Below are 5,774 nucleotides of genomic sequence, written 5' to 3' on the forward strand. Positions count from 1 at the left end.
TATATATATATATATTAGACGTATGTTGTAAATAAATTATGCACACATTTATTATGCTCACATTTTTTACAATTACAATTCTTTTGTTCTATATGTATGTGTTATTCTCTGCTATTTTCATTTTTCAATTTCTGTACCCTAATTTTACCTGTATTACTGCTACTGGCAAAACTGCAAAATAAAGATAATTTTTCTGTATAAATGATGCAATTTTATCATTTTAAAACGATGGGTAGAATTGAATGGAAATCTATGGAAATACATTTCTTTCAGCATTTAATTCTTGTTAGTTGCCTGTTTTTGAAGTATGTAGAACACTGAAGCAGGTCTTTATTAACATGTTGGCGCCACCTTGTGGTCAAATCTGATTTCATAGGTAAAAAATGGACAGATAAAAATTGAGATAAACTCATTTAAATGATAACACATATAATAATAGACTGAACATAATAGATAAGTAGTTTGTACTGTACTTAAGAAACACTTTCAAGCATTTGTGCACTACAATATTTATTAAGGCTGAAAAGATATCAGTGAATTTTGCCGCAGCAATTTTCAATCGACCATAACTTTGCCATCGACGGTGTGTCAGCAATAGGACAATATTCACAGTTTCTGTAGATGACAAGAGGAGCCTAACTGAAAGGTTTTTCCTTTTCATTTTGTCAAATGTAGTGAGTCCCTATGTTGCAAGAGCGACAATAAACTCATTTTAAATCTACGAGTTACAAAACATCGAGGATTAAATGTTCTCTTCTATATTATAAGCCAATTTATTTGACATTATTGATTTATCGTTAAGATTAAATTTATTTTTAAGGTTACATTTTAAACAAATAAGCCTATCACGTCAAGCTAACTTTGTTGCAGTAGCCTATATGTTACAGTTTGTTTCTAAAACAATCAGGGGCGTCATGCACTCATTTCTTTTTTTTTTTTTTGAGGGGGCACGAGTGAATGCCTGTCATACAGCAGCCATATAAATATAACTGATATTTATTTATTTATTTCCCGTTTTTTTTCGAAACATTCCCAAATGTGTTAACATGAAATAACATGAAATATCTCGATTCTCAAATATGCGTAAGTAGATGCATTTTGCACCTTTATGTTAGTTGATCTATAATGGGCTATGAGCAAAGTAGCCTAATAGTGCAATCAAACTTCGCATAAAAACCCGGCTTTTTACTTAAGTACTATATATGGGTGTCATGCCAATATATATGACTGACTTTGTTTTTAATATGAACTTAATAAAAACATTGTAATTAATTATAACACTTTCATTGTACAGAAAGAAAGCAAAGAACATTTTAACCACTCTCAAAAACTCTCAGTATAATCACTGAAGCTGTTTACACTGTGAAATGAATATCCTACTTGCATCGTATGTACATCTGCACTTTGTTGTTTCTGATGAGAGAATGGTCAGAGTAGAATTCCTGCAGCGAGTTAGCGCACTGAACAAAACATTTCAGCGATGACTCATCTTAACGCCTCTGATTGGTCTTTGCATTCATAAGCTCAACAGACTCGTGTGTGATTGGTTACAAAGTACAGCGCTGTAAAAACGCGTCTGTCTCGCTCAGCGCCAGCCAAAGCGAGAAGATTTGAATTTAGCAGCTAATGCTGTGCCACACTTAATGTTCTAAACACGCCGGTGTGATTGTATGAAACGACTGCCAAAATCACGTGATTCAATTATTGAGCGTGCTTTTGGAATGATGAAGACAGGATTTAGAGCCATCTTCCTTCAGGCACTTGAAGTGCATCCAACATTTGCACCAAAGGTTGCATTATTTTTCTGTATATTTGACCTTTACTTAACACACAACTTCAATGTCAGATAAAAGAATTTACAATTTAGGGTGACAAAATGTTTTTATATTTGTGTGTATACAGGTGATAGTGGCATGCACCATGCTGCACAACATCTGCCTTGGTGTTGGCGACATTATACCACCAGACGACAGCCAAGAAGAAGAGGAAGATGATGTGGAGGCATGCAATCAAGGGGAGGCAGTATCTGGTGCAGCATGGCGTTTGAAACCAAATGTCTGCCTTACAGGATGTCAACCAGGACCACGACTACATAAATCATCCTAATTAAAAAAGTAAGTTGAACACACTAAATACAATTTAATTTAATTTGGCTACAAATACTGATTTTAAATTGAAATGTATAATTAACTATACTTAAGTTTAATATAGTTTATACAGCATTATAAACGGATAACTGATGACCTTTTCATGGAATTTTAAAATCCTTAACCCAGAATATATATTTTTTTCTTCTTCTTTTGTTCTTAGGCTTACTAGGAAGTCAGCATGAGAGCTCACACAACACTTGACATCTTTTTCACGATTTATCTTTTATTTTTGTTAATGTGTAACCAAAGATATTTATTCATTAATGATTGTGTTTAGCCATTTAGAATGTATTAATTTAAAGATTTAGTGAAATGTTGACAACAGAATTACCTTTTTAATAGTTGTAAGTAACAATAGTAAGTAAATATTGTAAATAAATAGTAGTAAATATTTTTGTTACATTGTATCAATTAATTTTTTGAGTAAATTAAAGAGCCTATCACTCCTCGCCCTGTCTTCTGCATCTCTCCTTTCTTCCCACTCCTTCTGACGTGCCATGTCTTCCTTCAGGAGCTCAAGAAGAGGATCTGATTTGTTTGTTCTCTTTCTTGGCCGTGACTGCTCTATCCCTGCGCTCTCCTGCTGTGCTGCTTCCTAGGTAGGCTCAACAGAACTGCAACCTGGCTGTGGTTCGTCATCAGGCAGTGAAGCAATGAGAACAGGGAGAAATGGAAGGCCGCTGACCCAACATCTCATCCATCAGAACAAACCACGGCCAGGTTTCAGCTGTTGGCTTTCTGTTGTTCAGGCCCTCACCTGACCATGGATGTTTGCATTCCTAAGACAAAAAAAACATGCCACCTCTGAGCCTCATTAAATGTCTGAAAATACACCTCCGAGCCTCTTCTGTGCTCTTCTGTAGTACAAATTATTTTGCTTATACTGATTTTATATGATTGGTAACTTATTCTTCTTATTCTATTGTTTAATTAGAAAGTGTAAAAAGCTTATGAATATAATTTTTTTGAATTTGACATAAAAGATGACATACTTTTAATAAAATTAGAAAAATGCCATTAAAAAAAAAGCCCCTGTAAATCACTTTAAGGAGTCAAATATCACCTCGTAATGGGAAGGCAAATTTTTGATCAGAATTTTTTATTATTGATCAGAAGGGGCTCCTGAATCTTTTGACTGTGCCAATTATTATCAACATAATGTATTCTATATGAATTGAAACTTAAAAAGTTCATTTTTATAGAGTTGAGACAACTTAGACATGGGACTGTACAAGGCGCTACATCTTGGCTTACCTTATAGATTTTTTTTAATTGTCCCACTTTTTCTTTGCTTGTGCTGGTGTTATTTTACTGGACAGGTCCATTTTCTCCTGAATAAATCTATAATCATAAAAATAACATAAGCATAACATCACAATTTAGAGTGAAAACTCCTTACACATCCTTAGAAATAAGACTTCCCTTCTGCCTAACATAGGGGTTGGGGGCATAGGGGCACACGCTGGTCCTGGAGAGCCGCTGTCCTGCAGAGTTCAGCTCCAACCTTAATCAAACACCTGAACAAGCGAATCATGGTTCTAAGGGTTACTGGAAAGCAACAGGCAGGTGAGTTTGTATAGGGGTTTGGAGCAAAACTCTGCAGGACCGGTCGAGCCTGGTCTAACATGTCCTTCTTGACAGAACTTTAATTTAGCCTTTCAGGCAAGAATGAGATTAATTCTGCTCAAAAAGAAGAAAGACTGACTACCTACTTTTTAATTCTAAGATCTAGGGATGCACGATATATCGGCCACCATATCGGTATCGGCCGATAAATGCTTATTTTTTCTGTTATCGGTATCGGCCTGATAAGAAAATTTGGCCGATATCTTAAAGCCGATAAATAATGCATTATTTCCTTCAGAGACACTTCAGATGCGCGCTGTTCGTTTGCAGCCTTTTGTGCAATTGTACGTTGTAATATTGTGTTTATTTGATGTATATCTGATTTATCTCATATAGAATGCGTTTGGTTAAGTTAAAAGAGCGCTTCAGTTTACTGGTGATCATCTTTAGCTCAGCGCACGCAGCTCAAACAGCAGTGCACAACATTAATAACTATGATTGGGAATGTCGTGTATATAACATTCTAATGAGAACATTATTATAATAAAACGTTGTGAATTCTATGGGTTTAGTTGCCGTGTTTCAGCGCGTTGTTATGGGAAGAGCGCATCCACAACAGGATCACACATTCTGACTATAGCACGCAATAACTGCATCATTTTGTACATATATAAGTTGTAATATTATGTTTATGTGGTATTAATATTAATCTCAGGATGCATTTCCTTGAGTTAAATAAGCTGCCAGCAAAACGCTTCAGTTTACCATGTTCACTCAGCTCTTCAGCTTCAGCACGCGCAGCTCAACGGCTGCTATTTAAAACAGTGGTATTAATTTGTTACTTTTTCAAAATCATTGATACATTATTAATAACAACAACCACTTGTATTTTTCTCTTATTATTTTCATCAACAATATGGTTTAGTAATTAAAATCATTTAATTATTGTCCGTGCAGAGGCTATTCCGTTTTATTGATCTATGGCGCATTCATTTTGATTCTTTACACGTGTAATGATGTCCAGTGACTTGTTTGCATTATTTATGCATAATTTTATTTATTTGTAAGACTTTATGACTAAATTTGGTAATGGGAGAGTAAAAATATTTTTAAAACGTACACCGTTCAAACTAGGCTGCTTATGTTGAAGTGTTTGGGATGTGGCTTTTAATGATGAGACCTTTTTTGTAATCAGGCTCTCAAAAAGTATATAACAATTTGGATATAGATTTATCGGCCAACATATCGGTTATCGGCTTTCAAAAATAAAGAATAATCGGTTATCGGTATCGGCCAAAATTTTCATATCGGTGCATCCCTACTAAGATCTTACCTCCAACCATATAAGGCTGTATTTTTAGCTCCAGTGAAGAGCTCAGAATGTTCCTGCCTCAATCTTATAAATTTCTCCGTATTTTCTTTGCTCCCTATTCAAAACAAAATTTAACAGGACTTATTTCTACATGTATTTTTACGGTTGATTTTGCCCTCTTGTAATGTTTGGTCATTTTTTATTTTTTATTTATTTTTTTCTGAATTTGTCTTATTTTAACTGTAATAATAATGCAAAAAAACAATACTTAAACATTTCGAACAAAAATCCAAATTTTGACAAAAAAGTCTTATACTAAATAAATAAACACACACTCTTATTCCTATCATTATGAGCACATTCCATAGGCATAATGGTTTTTACACTGTACAAACATATTCTATTCCCCTAAACCTACCCATTTTAAAATAGTTTTATATTAAAACTATACGTATTTTCTACACTTGATATAGACAAATTATTTTCTGAACTTGATATAGACAAATTATTTTCTATACTTCATATAGACAAATTATTTTCTATACTTGATATAGACATTATTTTCTATACTTGATATAGACATTATTTTCTGTACTTGATATAGACATTATTTTCTGTACTTGATATAGACAAATTATTTTCTACACTTGATATAGACATTATTTTCTGTACTTGACATAGACAAATTATTTTCTGTACTTGATATAGACAAATTATTTATACTTGATATAGACAAATTATTTTCT

This window comes from Sinocyclocheilus grahami, unplaced genomic scaffold (assembly GCF_001515645.1).
Source record: "Sinocyclocheilus grahami isolate Dianchi unplaced genomic scaffold, SAMN03320097.WGS_v1.1 scaffold19.1, whole genome shotgun sequence".
Lineage (NCBI taxonomy): Eukaryota > Metazoa > Chordata > Actinopteri > Cypriniformes > Cyprinidae > Sinocyclocheilus > Sinocyclocheilus grahami.